The sequence below is a fragment of the Arachis ipaensis genome, chromosome B9, assembly GCF_059453495.1.
Source record: "Arachis ipaensis isolate K30076 ecotype BB chromosome B9, ASM5945349v1, whole genome shotgun sequence".
Taxonomy (NCBI): Eukaryota; Viridiplantae; Streptophyta; class Magnoliopsida; order Fabales; family Fabaceae; genus Arachis; species Arachis ipaensis.
The window spans coordinates 113,247,332-113,262,550 of record NC_142444.1 but is presented as its reverse complement, the minus strand read 5'-3'; the positions used below and the strand labels follow the sequence as shown (position 1 = coordinate 113,262,550).

General features: G+C 36.8%; 2 non-coding genes across 2 annotated transcripts; one reads left to right on the top strand and one right to left on the bottom strand.

The window, feature by feature from the left end:
* The first annotated feature begins 859 nt into the window (after positions 1 to 859).
* LOC148545957 (small nucleolar RNA R71) lies at positions 860 to 967 on the top strand. Its single transcript, XR_015900323.1, has one exon. It is a non-coding gene; the product is annotated as a small nucleolar RNA R71 (small nucleolar RNA).
* A 10,166-nt stretch (positions 968 to 11,133) lies between these two features.
* LOC148545956 (small nucleolar RNA R71) lies at positions 11,134 to 11,241 on the bottom strand. The gene has a single exon (XR_015901684.1). It is a non-coding gene; the product is annotated as a small nucleolar RNA R71 (small nucleolar RNA).
* Positions 11,242 to 15,219: the final 3,978 nt, after the last annotated feature.

The window sequence follows — 15,219 nt, the reverse complement described above, 5'->3', positions numbered from 1 at the left end:
TTCCTCAGAGGGAAGCTCCTTATTGATCACTGGACGTCCCAGGAGGTCTTCCTCCTTGGGATTCACGTCCTCTCCTCTCCTCATTGGGTTCGGCCATTTTGGTTATGTCAATGGCCTTGCACTCTCCTTTTGGATTTTCTTCTGTATTGCTTGGGAGAGTGCTAGGAGGGATTTTAGTGATCCTTTTACTCAGCTGGCCCACTTGTGCTTCCAAATTTCTAATAGAAGACCTTGTTTCATTCATGAAACTCACGGTGGCCTTAGATAGATCAGAGACTAAGTTTACTAAGCTAGATGGGTTCTGCTCAGAATTCTCTGTCTGTTGCTGAGTGGATGATGGAAAAGGCTTGCCATTGCTAAACCTGTTTCTTCCACCATTATTAAAGCCTTGTTGAGGCTTTTGATCCTTCCATGAGAAATTTGGATGATTTCTCCATGATGGGTTATAGGTGTTTCCATAAGGTTCACCTAAGTAATTCACCTCTGCTATTGCAGGGTTTTCAGGATCATAAGCTTCTTCTGCATAAGAAGATGCCTCTTGAGTACTGTTGGATGCAGCTTGCATTCCATTCAGACTCTGAGAAATCATATTGACTTGTTGAGTCAACATTTTGTTCTGAGCCAATATGGCATTCAGAGTATCAATTTCAAGAACTCCCTTCTTCATAGGCGTCCCATTACTCACAGGATTCCTTTCAGAGGTGTACATGAACTGGTTATTAGCAACCATGTCAATGAGTTCTTGAGCTTCTGCAGACGTTTTCTTTAGGTGAATGGATCCACCTGCAGAAGTATCCAATGACATCTTAGATAACTCAGACAGACCATCATAGAATATATCCAGGATGGTCCATTCTGAAAGCATGTCAGAAGAACACTTTTTGGTCAGTCCTTTGTATCTCTCCCAAGCTTCATAGAGGGATTCACCTTCTTTCTGTCTGAAAGTTTGAACATCCACTCTAAGCTTGCTCAGCTTTTGAGGAGGAAAGAACTTGGCTAGGAAAGCCTTGACCAGCTTATCCCAAGAGTTCAGGCTATCCTTAGGTTGAGAGTCCAAGCATACTCTAGCTCTGTCTCTTACAGCAAAAGGGAAAAGCATGAGCCTGTAGACTTCAGGATCTACTCCATTAGTCTTAACAGTATCACATATCTGTAAGAATTCAGTTAAGAACTGAAAAGGATCTTCAGATGGAAGTCCATGAAACTTGCAGTTCTGCTGCATCAGAGAAACTAATTGAGGTTTCAGCTCAAAGTTGTTTGCTCCAATGGCAGGAATGGAGATGCTTCTTCCATGTAAATTGGAATTTGGTGCAGTAAAGTCACCAAGCATTCTCCTTGCATTGTTGTTGGGTTCGGCTGCCATCTCCTTTACTTGTTCGAAATTTTCAATCAAGTTGTCTCTAGATTGTTGTAATGTAGCTTCTCTTAATTTCCTCTTCAGAGTCCTTTCAGGTTCTGGATCAGCTTCAACAAGAATGCCTTTTTCTCTGTCCCTGCTCATAAGAAAGAGGAGAGAAAAAGAAAAGAAGAAGAATCCTCTATGTCACAGTAAAGAGGTTCCTTATTGTTAGTAGAAGAAGAGAAGAAGAAGAAAAAATTCGAACACAGATAGAGGAGGGGGTTCGAATTTGGTGAGTGATGTGAGGAAGAGATGTTAGTAGATGAATAAATAAATAGAATAAGATGAGAGAAAAGGAGAATTTTCGAAAATTATTTTTGAAAAAGAGTTAGTGATTTTCGAAAATAGTTTTTGAAAAATGTTAGTAATTTTCGAAAATTAAGATTTAAAAATTGAAATAATTACTTAATTAAAAAAAGTTTTAAAAAAGAGGGAGATATTTTCGAAAATTAGAGAGAGATAGAGTTAGTTAGGTAGTTTTGAAAAAGATAAGAAACAAACAAAAGTTAGTTAGTTGAAACAAATTTTGAAAATCAATTTTTGAAAAGATAAGAAGTTAGGAAGTTAGAAAAGATATTTTGAAATCAAATTTTTGAAAAAGATATGATAAGAAATTAGTTTTTGAAAAAGATTTGATTTTTAAAATCACAATTAATGACTTGATTCACAAGAAATCACAAGATATGATTCTAGAACTTAAAGTTTGAATCTTTCTTAACAAGTAAGTAACAAACTTGAAATTTTTGAATCAAAACATTAATTGTTATTGTTATTTTCGAAAATTTGATATAAAAATAAGAAAAAGATTTTTGAAAAATATTTTTATAATTTTCGAAAATAACTAAGAAAAATGAAAAAGATTTGATTTTTGAAAAAGATAAGATTTTTAAATTGAAAATTTGATTTGACTCATAAAAACAACTTGATTTTAAAAAATTTTAAAAAAGTCAAATCTAATTTTCGAATTTATGAGAGAGAAAGGGAAAGATATTTTTTTATTTTTGAATTTTTAATGAAGAGAGAGAAAAACAAGAAAAATGATGCAATGCATGAGAATTTTATATCAAAATATGTGATGCTTGCAAGAATGCTATGAATGTCAAGATGAACACCAAGAACACTATGAAGATCATGATGAACATCAAGAACACATTTTTGAAAAATTTTTAATGCAAAGAAAACATGCAAGACACCAAACTTAGAATTCTTTAATGCTTAGACATAAAGAATTCAGGAATGCATATGAAAAACAAGAAAAGACACAAAACATGCAAATACAAAGATCAAACAAGAAGACTTACCAAGAACAACTTGAAGATCATGAAGAACACTATGAATGCATGAAAATTTTCGAAAAAAATGCAAGATGCATATGCAATTGACACCAAACTTATGATATGACTCAAGACTCAAACAAGAAACACAAAAAATATTTTTGATTTTTATGATTTTCGAATTTTTTTTGGATTTTTCGAAAAATTAATTGAAAAAGAAAAATAAGGATTCCAAATTTTTTTTTAATATGAATTCCAGGAATCTTGCATTCTTAGTCTAAAGCTTCAGTCCAGGAATTAGACATGGCTCACCAGCCAGCCAAGCTTTCAATGAAAGCTCCGGTCCAAAACACTAGACATGGCCAATGGCCAGCCAAGCTTCAGCAAGATATCAGAATATACTGCTCATTACTTATCAAATATGTAACTTGCCTTTATGCTGATGGTTTGCAAGCCTCAGTCCAAAAGAATTTAGACATGGCTTTGCAGCCAGCCAGGCTTCACATGCTTCATGAAACACTAGAATTCATTCTTAAAAAAAATTTTGAAGCCATAGAATAATTTATTTTTGAAAACATTTTTTTTTGAAAACAAAAGAAAAATTTTTTAAAGATATTTTTTTTGAAAAATTTTTGAAAACAAAACAAACAGAAAATTACCTAATCTGAGCAACAGGATGAACCGTTAGTTGTCCAAACTCGAACAATCCCCGGCAACTGCGCCAAAAACTTGGTGTTGTTGCCAGATCCAAACTTGGCACTGATGTTACCGGACCAAAAGCTTGCCGAAAACTCAAACAATCCCCGGCAACGGCGCCAAAAACTTGGAGCGCAGAAATTGTGATTACACTTTGATTATGTAAAATTCATCGCTCTTTCTTTCCCTGGTAATGGCGCCAAACACATGATGCCAATACCATGGTTCACAACTTCGCACAACTAACCAGCAAGTGCACTGGGTCGTCCAAGTAATACCTTACGTGAGTAAGGGTCGAATCCCACGGAGATTGTTGGTATGAAGCAAGCTATGGTCACCTTGTAAATCTCAGTCAGGCGGATATCAAATGGTTATGGAGTTTTCGAAAATAATATAATAAAATAGGGATAGAAATACTTATGTAAATCGTTGGTGAGAATTTCAGATAAGCGAATAGAGATGCTTTCGTTCCTCTGAATCTCTGCTTTCCTGGTATCTTCATCCAATCAGTCTTACTCCTTTCTATGGCTGGCTTTATGTGATACATCACCATTGTCAATGGCTACTTTCGGTCTTCTCTCGGGAAAATGATCCAAATGCCCTGTCACGGCACGACTAATCGTCTGGAGGCATCACCCTTGTCAATGGTTTCATCTTATCCTCTCAGTGAAAATGGTCAACGCACCCTGTCACGGCACGGCTATTCATCTGTCGGTTCTCGATCATGCTGGAATAGGATTTACTATCCTTTTGCGTTTGTCACTACGCCCAGCAATCGCGAGTTTGGAGCTCATCACAGTCATTCAATCATTGAATTCTACTTGGAATACCACAGAAAAGGTTTAGACCTTCCAGATTCTCTTGAATGCCGCCATCATTCTAGCTTACACCACGAAGATTCTGATTAAGAGATCTAAGAGATACTCATTCAATCTAATGTAGAACGGAAGTGGTTGTCAGGCACGCGTTCATAGGGAATGATGATGATTGTCACGTTCATCACATTCAGATTGAAGTGCGAATGAATATCTTGGAAGCGAAATAAGATGAATTGAATAGAAAACTGTAGTACTTTGCATTAATCTTTGAGGAACAGCAGAGCTCCACACCTTAATCTATGGAGTGTAGAAACTCTACCGTTGAAAATACATAAGTGATAACGGAGTTTATTGGTCTCGGCCCCAGAGGGGAACCGGAGTAACCAAGACTACTATGATTCGAAGATAAAACTCAGGATGTCAAATACAATAGTGAAATGTCCTATTTATAATAAACTAGCTACTAGGGTTTACAGAAGTAAGTAATTGATGCGTAAATCCACTTCCGGGTCCCACTTGGTGTGTGCTTGGGCTGAGCATGAATGTTACATGTGCAGAGGTCCTTCTTGGAGTTGAACGCCAGCTTTTGTGCCAGTTTGGGCGTTCAACTCTGGTTTTGGCTCCTTTTCTGGCGCTGGATGCCAGATTTGGGCAGAAAGCTGGCGTTTGAACGCCAGTTTGCGTCATCTATTCTTAGCCAAAGTATGAACTATTATACATTGCTGGAAAGCCCTGGATGTCTACTTTCCAACGCAATTGCAAGCGCGCCATTTCAAGTTCTGTAGCTCCAGAAAATCCACTTTGAGTGCAGGGAGGTCAGAATCCAACAACATCAGCAGTCCTTCTTCAACCTCTGAATCTGATTTTTGCTCAAGTCCCTCAATTTCAGCCAGAAAATACCTGAAATCACAGAAAAATATACAAACTCATAGTAAAGTCCAGAAATGTAAATTTAACATAAAAACTAATGAAAACATCCCTAAAAGTAACTAGATACTACTAAAAACATACTAAAAACAATGTCAAAAAGCGTATAAATTATCCGCTCATCAGTATCCAAAGAAAAAGTTTTTTTTTACTCTGTGAATGGGAAAGAAAAAAAAGGAGAAGCGATGTCAGCCTGCATCCATGGAGGGTGATCAATTGAGGAAGATGTTATCCCCAGAAACGAAGACCTAGGTTTCTGTGAGAGGGATAAAGCCGCTGAAGGGTTGATGTGGCGGAGGGTCAACACTGGAAACCCTATACGATTGAAGTTGCGGCGTCGTGTCTTATCCCGCGTTGGTTGCGTATTACCGTCAACCGCTCCGTCGAAGGCCGGACTGGAGGCTGCTGCTGTTCTAGTTGGGGTCTCATCATAGGTATGAATTTTGTTGTTTTTGCTCTGTTGCATTATGTTGTATCCAAAATGGTGTATTGCTTCTTGCTCTATGTGGTTCAAGCATTGGCTGTGTTGAATTGATTAGAATCCATAAATTTGTTCATAAATTCCCTTTTGCTGTTTTTGGTTTTCGAACTCGCCTAGGATCATGAGTAGCTGGTTTATCCGTCTCTGTCTTTGTGAACTTTACTTTCCTTGTCACAGCGCTTTCAACCAGACTTGGTTGCCTACTTTTCGTTAACATTTAACTTCCTTCGGACTTTCTGCCTTTTGAATTTCTATCAATGGAATGCCCAGTTGTATCGGTTAACCGTAGTACTGAATGCTGGTAGTAATAGACTTATGGGATCATTTACACTTGCTTAGTCTGACTCAAATTTGTTATCCCTTTTTTCTCTTTTTATGTGTAACGTTGTAGTGTTCCTGCCATTCCATGGATAGCCATTGTATAGAATACACGAAGTCATTCATGTACCCGATGGATAACCATTGTGTATTCATCACCGCTAGTGCCTTATACTACATTTCAACAAAGGAGAGTTACTTGTAAGCACATATTAAACAGGAGCAGGTCCTCATCAGTTATTTTTCACTTTTATCAGTTTTATTGGTTTCTTCAACTAAATCATTTGTATATTTACCTTGTTTAGTAATAATTCTTCTTAAACATTCCCTTCTAACTGATTCTGTTGTTGCAGAGAAAGAGGAGCCCGAGCACTGGAAGAGAGGTTGGCTGCTGCGTGCATTGCTGGAGAGTCACAAAAGAGAGATACTGCAAAAAATATATAATTCCTCAGCTTTTGTAAATTGGGATCGGTTCAGTCAATATGAAACTATTACAAGTGACCTTTTCGGAGGGGGTACATTAGTTACAACATTTTTGTGTAGTTATGTAACATTTTTATGTGCATTTTCCGTTGGACAGTGATATTTGTGAATCATAATGTTTTTTCTTTCTTCTGTCGGATAAATATAATCGACTCACATATGTACTTAACCAACATATAGAATAAAAAGATTCGTTGTATTTGTTATACCCATATCAATAGTAACTTTCTCATGCATCTAAGTTTTTGCTCTCCTTGGTTGTTTTGTTAGCGGTAACCTGGCATATTAGGTATTCTTTTTTTTTTTTTTGAAAAATAAATCAATTGTGTACCATGTTACATGGTTTTTGGAAAATATTTCATCCTGCTGATTGGTGAAAAATTATAATGTTTAAAAGAAAATTTGCATCTATATTTTAATGGGTTAATACTCAAATTAGTCCCTGAAAGATCACGCGATCTTCACTTTCGTCCCCGAATAATTTTTTTAATCAAATTAGTCCCTAAAAGATAAAATGTAAGTCAAAATAGTCCTTCCGTCAGTTGGACAATGACGTGTCACGTTAAGTGACACGTGACATGATGACGTGGTACGCCACGTGTCACTTGACATGTAAAAAAGTTTTTTATAGTCAAAATAGTCCTTGAAAGTCCAAACGTAAGTCATTTTCATACCTCAAATTTTAAAAATTAGTCAAACTAGTCCTTATATAATTTTTTTATAATATTAAATTTATAATAGTTTTTTATACTACTAATTTTAATATTATTTTTTAAACCTTAATAAACAAAATTCTCTTTACATAAAATAATAAAAATAATTAAATTTTTATAAAGTTATTTTGTCATTTGTATTTTAAAATTTTACATTTTCAAATTGTAATTTTTATGTGAATTTTTTTATTTAAATGAGTTTATCAAATTATTGTTGATTATATATTTAAAAATTTTAATATTTTAAATTTTACTAAATAATATAGTAATTATTTTAAATTTTAAATCTTTTAAATTTTTTAAAATTATAATTTTTATTATTGTTTAATTTATATAGTAACACTCAATAATTGAAAAACTGATTTATGGAATTACTTTTTGAATCTTAATATTCTAATATAATTTTTAAATATTTCATTTAAAACAAAAGGAATTTTATTTTAATACGAAGCATATCTATTTATATAGTGGTATAACTTTGTTTAGGTTAACATACACAAATTTTGATTTTGAGCATATAACTTTGTTTAGGTTAATAAATACATACATTTCAATTTTGAGTATATATATATATATATATATGTATTCCAGCAAAATGTAATAATGTTAGAAAAAGGTTTTAGAATAGAAAAGAAAAAGAGAGATTTTGAGAAGAATTAAAGGAGAGAGATAATTTTATTGAAAAAAATTTTAAGAAGAAAAGATACAATTTTTTTTTTTTTTTTTTTTACCAAAGATATGAAACTCGAACCCGCAACCTCTTAATTGAGTATGGGGAGATTATGCCATTTGAGCTATAGCTCATTGGTGAAGAAAAGATACAATTACTAATGCTTTGTTTGTCAATTACATTTCTATTAAAATTAGTAGTATCAAAAAATATTTCAAATTTAATATTATGAAGAAAAAATAAAAAAAATTATATAAGGACTAGTTTGACTAATTTTTAAAATTTGAGGGATGAAAATGACTTACGTCTGGACTTTCAAGGACTATTTTGACTATAAAAAACTTTTTTACATGTCAAGTGACACGTGGCATGCCTCGTGTCACTTGCCTGCCACGTGGCGTGCCACATCATCATCCCATTGACGAAAGGACTAATTTGACTTACATTTTATCTTTCAGGGACTAATTTGATTAAAAAAATCATTCGAGGACAAAAATAAAGATCGCGTGATCTTTCAGGGACGAATTTGAGTATTAACCCATATTTTAATTAAGACAACCACGCAATCCAATTCTGAGAAAGTAGAGTTGCTTGGAATAAAATGGTCTCTTAAGTTTTAACACGGCTTCATAATCAAGATTAGACCCCAAAACTTGTATAAGCAAGTACAGTCCTTATCGAAAAGATTGCAATGCTAAGTCTCAGAGTCAGGACATAATGCTATAGAATTTCATCTACGTTTCTACCTAAATAATGAACCTAAAGAATGTAAATGTTGCTTTAGTGGACAGAGAATAGCATATTCTAGACCAGAGTTAAGATTGCATATTGTAGAACATAATTCATAAAGAAGAGGAAGAAAATATTTATTAGAATATTCTTAAATCTCAAACCTTATGATAGTTCATTGAAAGGCAATACATGTTTAAAAAAATTTCACAAACAAAAAGCACACTGGCTCCATTTTGTAACTCCAAAATGAATGGACAAACGGGAATGAGTAACCTATATTTGGTTGAAGAGAGTTAACAAATTGATAAGCATAACATAAGGTTGCTTAATCCCCGGCTTTTCTGTATTCTGTCTTCAGTTCATAAATGCCTTGATTAGTTCCTTTATTATTATAGACACACAGATCTTTAAGTATATCTTTCAGAAATTGCTGCAGAAAAAAGTGTGTTAGATCCAACACATCAGTTATATAAGGCACTTGATGAACCACTATTTTATGATTTATATTGTGTTTAATTGTGTGGTTTTATCATGATCCTTACCCACTTATTCATTAAATTAGCATGCATTTAGATTTCCTTCCTGAACTTATTACATGTTTGAAAACTGCTTCCTAGAGACTTTAATTATTTATTTTTAATTCTCCTTTATTCCATTCGATGCCGTGATCTGTGTGTTGAGTGTTTCAGACTTTACAGGAAATAAATGAGTTGGAGATTGGAAAGGAAGCTAGCAAATATGGAAGGAAGACAAGAATTTGAGGAGATAACTAACGAGAAGTGACGCGGTCGCATGGCTCACGCGACCGCGCGAAGGAGAGCAAATCGCAGTGACGCGGCCGCATGGCTCACGCAGCCGCGCGGATTGGAAAAGCTCTGGCGATGCGGTAGGGTGGACGACACGAACGCGTGGCGAGGAAAAGCGCGAATGACGCGTCCGCATGGATGACGCGATCGCGTGACATGTGCGATCTGCATAATCTGTAGAATTCGTTGGGGGCGATTTTGGACCCTATTTCGACCCAGTTTTTGGCCCGGAACAGTAGACTAGAGTCAGAGAACATGCAGAAACAAATAACACATTCATTCAGAGACAGTTTTAGATCTAGTTTTTACTCTCTTATGTTTTTCTCTGTAGGTTTTAGAATTTTAATTTTCAATTGGTCTTAGCATTGGAACATTGAGAAGAGTTATTTCCTCATCAAGACTTCGTCATTCTAGTTCGTTTTCTCAACTTGGTTTTATTCTTCCATGTTCCTTGTTTTGTTCAATTTTGTTATTTGAATACTTTTATGATTAATTAATGCAAGGATTATTTCTTTTTAATTCAATTTCAATTCCAATAATCATGTCTTCTTTTAATTCCCTTTCATGTGCTATGAATTTATTATTTACAATGTGTTAGTAGTTTCTTTACTTGATGGGGAGTTGATTAAAAGGAACTCTTGAGTTGGAAGGATTGAAGGAAAAATTTGTAATTGGGTTAAATGTTAGATTGTTATCCTGTCACCAATGCCAATCCCTTTGAACTAAGTGGGTTGCAACTTGTGAACAAATCTGGCATTCCAACTTGTTTGACTTTCCCTTACCTAGTAAAGGATAACCAAATAGAACAACCATTAATTATAAATTAATCTTACAATCACTCCATCAATAGTAGAAATTCCAACCAATCAACTCCCAGTCAAGGCTTTTATTCATATTATTTAAATTTCCTCAATTTACATTCCAATTTACTTATCTCAACTTCTTGGAACATCTGATTAATAAGATAGCACACTTTTCTGCAACTCGTTGGGAGACGACCTGGGATTTTTAATTTAAACTCCCAGTAATTTTTAATTTAAACTCTCTGTGACATACTTTTAAATTGATAGGCAGATTTTCGGTGAGTTAAGAACTATAATTGCAACTAACCATTTTAATAATTTTTAATTCACCAGCTTCTGCGTCTCATGAATTTTTGGCGCCGTTGCCGGGGAGTTGCAATAGAGTGCTAATTTTATTAATTAGAATTTATTTATTTTCATTTTATTTTATTTTGCTACTATGAGCTGCATGTTTCTTCCGTCAAATGACGCGTTCACTTCCTGATCCGCGCTTGCTAATATTCGATCCTGAAATTGAAAGGACAATTTCACGAATAAGGCGAGAACAGCGTCGGTTAGCCCGCTCTGAGGGCGGATCTAAAAGTGAATCTGAGGAAGAAACCAGCCCCCGTTCTACTGATTCGGTTGTTTTACGTGCAGAAAACATGGCAGCTAGGAGAGTTACCATCCAGGAGGAAGGAGCCCCTGATTTTACAATGTAACCGTTTCAAGCGCATCATCCGGCGGTAGCTACAGATTTTGAAATAAAGCCCGCACTGCTAAATTTGATGCCCAAGTTTCATGGCCTACCTGCTCAAGAGCCTATCAAGCACTTGAGAGATTTCCAGGCAGCCTGTTCTACTGTCAGGCGTGATGGCACTGATGAAACTTCAATTCTGCTGAAAGCTTTTCCGTTTTCTCTTGAGGGAAAAGCAAGAGAGTGGTACTACACTCAACCTCTAGCAAATGTATCCAACTGGGATACACTCAGAAAGGAGTTTCTGGAGAAATTCTTTCCATCTGAAGTTACTGATAAGCTAAGGAAGGATATCTCCACAATTGTTCAGGATGACAATGAGACTCTCTTTGAATACTGGGAGCGCTTCAATAATCTTTTGGAAGCATGCCCCCACCACATGATTGACAAGATCATGCTACTCAGCTATATTATACAGGGTATGAGGCCCCAAGATAAGACCATACTGGAAAGTGCCAGCAATGGGTCTATGAAGAAGTACAAGACCACTGATGAAGCTTGGCAATTGATCAGTGATTTAGCTGAATCCACTAGGAACCACAGACAAAAGCAAGGCCGTTCAAAAGCTATTGCAGAAGTATCTTCTAGCAGAGAGACTGCTGCTCTAACTCAAGGCATCTATGAAATGACCAACTTGCTGAAACAAATGCAGTTGAATCAACAAGCTCAGCAAGCTCAACCTCCTCTACCACAGCAAAACCAACAACTAGTCCCACAAAGAATTTGCGAAATTTGTGCTGATTATAGCCATTACACCGATGAATGCCCGTAGCTCCAACAAGAAGACAACATGGTGGCATCCACTCACAACTTCTATGACCGCCCCAACCAAGGGTACAATCAAAGTGAAAATAATAACCATGGATGGCAGAACAATTCAAACTAGAATTGGAGGGACAATAATAACAGAGGAGGCAGAGATAATCAGGAAAATCAGAGGTGGAACAATAACAATAACAGGCAGCAAAATCAACCTTACAGAGCACCTCACCTGAGGCAGAACCAAGGACCATAGAACAATCAGCAGCAGACCTCTCAATTTACTCATTCTTCGTTATCTTCTAATGAAGATCTACTACAATCTTTTGAGAAAAGACAACAAACCATGGAAAACAACATCATGAATAGTATTAACGCCGGTCTGAATGGTCTCACCTCTACTCTGCAAGCTTTTATGACACAGCTTGGATCAGCACAAAATTCCAGTAACCAACCTTCAAGCACCACTGGAATCCGCTCTCAACCATTACCCAATCCAAAGGGAGGCATTAATGCTATCACCCTGAGCTCCGGAACCACACTGCAGGAGAGGAATCAGGAGGAACCAAGCTCACCAGAATATGCCTCAGCTGAAGAAGTGGTAGAAATCGAAGATGTTGAAGAGGAAGAGGATATACAGGACATAGCTGAAGAAGAGATAGCTCAACCACAGGAGGAAGCACCAAAAAGCGCATGCACCACAGAAAACACCACTCCCATTCCATTTCCACAACTTGCGAGAAAGCCCAGGAAGCAGCTGGAACCCAATCCTAAAATGGTAGAGATATTCAAAAAGGTTGAAGTAACTGTTCCCCTTTTTGATGTTATTCAGCAGGTACCTAAATATGCAAAGTTTCTAAAAGACTTATGTATCCATAAAGACAAAATTAATGAATTAGAAACTATTCCTTTAGGTAGTTTGATGAGCGGATATTTTATACGCTTTTTGGGGTTAATTTCATTTAGTTTTTAGTATGTTTTAGTTAGTTTTTAATTTATTTTCATTAGTTTTTAGGAAAAATTCATATTTCTGGACTTTACTATGAGTTGTGTGTTTTTCTGTAATTTCAGGTATTTTTCTGGCTAAAATTGAGGGAGCTGAGCAAAAATCTGATTCAGGCTGAAAAAGGACTGCTGATGCTATTGGATTCTGACCTCCTTGCACTCAAAGTGGATTTTCTGGAGCTACAGAACTCGAAATGGCGTGCTTCCAATTGCGTTGGAAAGTAGACATCCAGGGCTTTCCAGCAATATATAATAGTCTATACTTTGCTCAAGGATAGACGACGTAAACTGGCGTTCAACGCCAGTTCTCTGCCTAATTCTGGCGTCCAGCGCCAGAATAGGATTAAAAGTTGGAGTTCAACGCCAGAAATGGATCTAAACCTGGCGTTGAACGCCCAAAATGGCCTTATGCACGTGAATTGCTTAAGTCTCAGCCCCAGCACACACCAAGTGGGCCCCAGAAGTGGATCTCTATACCATCTGTTATAGTTTACTCAATTTCTGTAAACCTAGGCTACTAGTTTAGTATTTAAACAACTTTTAGAGACTTATTTTGTATCTCATGATATTTTAGATAAAAACTTTGTACTCTTTGACGGCATGAGTCTCTAAACTCCATTTTTGGGGGTGAGGAGCTCTGCTGTGTCTCAATGAATTAATGCAAGTATTTCTGTTTTCTATTCAAACTTGCGTGTTCCTATCTAAGATATCCATTCGCGCCTAACTGTGGAGAAGGTGATGATCAGTGACATTCATCACCTTCCTCAATCCATGAACGTGTGTCTGACAACCACCTCCGTTCTATATTAGATTGAATGAGTATCTCTTAGATCTCTTAATCAGAATCTTCGTGGTATAAGCTAGAATTGATAGCGGCATTCATGAGAATCCGGAAAGTCTAAACCTTGTCTGTGGTATTCCGAGTAGGATTCGATGATCGAATGACTGTGACGAGCTTCAAACTCATGAAGGCTGGGCGTTAGTGACAGATGCAAAAGAATCAAGGGATTCTATTCCAACCGGATCGAGAACCAACCGGTGATTAGCCGTGCTGTGATAGAGCGCGTGAGCGTAGTTTTCACTGGAAGGATGGATGGTAGCCATTGACAACGGTGATCCACCAACACACAGCTTGCCATAGGAGGACGTGCGTGCGTGAATCAGAAGATAGAGGAAAGCAGAGATTCAGAAGACAAAGCATCTCCAAAACTCCAACATATTCTCCATTACTGCATAACAAGTAACCTTTAATCCATGCTCTTTTGTTTATTCGCAATTCAACTGATCAACACAATTGACTTCCTAACTAAGATTTACAAGATAACCATAGATTGCTTCAAACCAACAATCTCCGTGGGATTCGACCCTTACTCACGTAAGGTATTATTTGGATGACCCAGTGCACTTGCTGGTTAGTGGTACGAGTTGTGAAAAGTGTGTTTCACAATTCGTGCACCATAGTTCTATATCTGCTTTAATGGGAGGATTACCTGAAAAATGTAGTGATCCAGGTCCTTGCATAGTTAGTTGTACTATTGGTGGTGTAGTAATTTATGATTGCATGTGTGATTTAGGAGCATGTGTCAGTATAATGCCTTTGTCTATATATTATGTTTTGAGGCTCCCTCCCTTAAAAAGGTCGGCAGCTCGTTTTGTGTTAGCAGATAAAAGCATTATTACAGTGGCTGGAGTTGCTGAAGATGTTTTGGTGAACATTAAAGGGCTCACATTTTCCACTGATTTTTATATCTTGGAGATGCCCCACAATGATTCAGATAAGTCATCATCAATCCTACTTGGAAGACCATTCCTGAAGACATCAAAATTCAAATTGGATACTTTTTCAGGAACATACTCCTTTGAAATAGATGGCCACATAGTAATCTTCAATCTGAATGGAGTCATTGACAACCCCCCAGAAGATCGTTTTATCTTCCAGTGTGATGTCATAGACGAAAGTGTGGCTGAAGTTCAAAAGGAAGAGTTTGAAGAGAGGCACACTGGACAAGGTCCCAGTGTGGGGACCCTCTTAACTGACAGTGAGGGCACTTCACCATTTTCACGAGCCCCAGATAATCCAGAGCCTGCCCATGATCAAAAGTTAGAATTGAAACCTCTCCCTCCACATCTCAAATATGCTTATCTTGAGGATGAGCAGAAGCTTCCGGTTATTATTGCAAGGGAACTGACTTCTCAACAAGAAGAGCAGTTACTTGACGTACTGAGGAAGCATAAGAAGGCAATTGGGTGGAGTTTGGCAGACATAGTGGGAATCAACCCTCAAGTATGTGAGCACAGAATATTTTTAGAAGAGGGAGCAAGACCTGTCCGTCAACCCCAAAGAAGATTGAATCCCACCATCTTGAAAGTTGTCAAAAAGGAAGTGACCAGACTATTGGAAGCAGGAATCATATATCCCATTTCAGACAGTGAATGGGTAAGCCCAGTACAAGTGGTGCCCAAGAAAATCTGAAGTCACTACAGTGAAGAGTGAGCATGGAGAGCTCATAGCAACTAGAGTTCAGAATGCTTGGAGAGTCTGCATTGATTACAGGCGTCTCAACCAAGCTACCCGTAAGGATCACTACCCACTTCCATT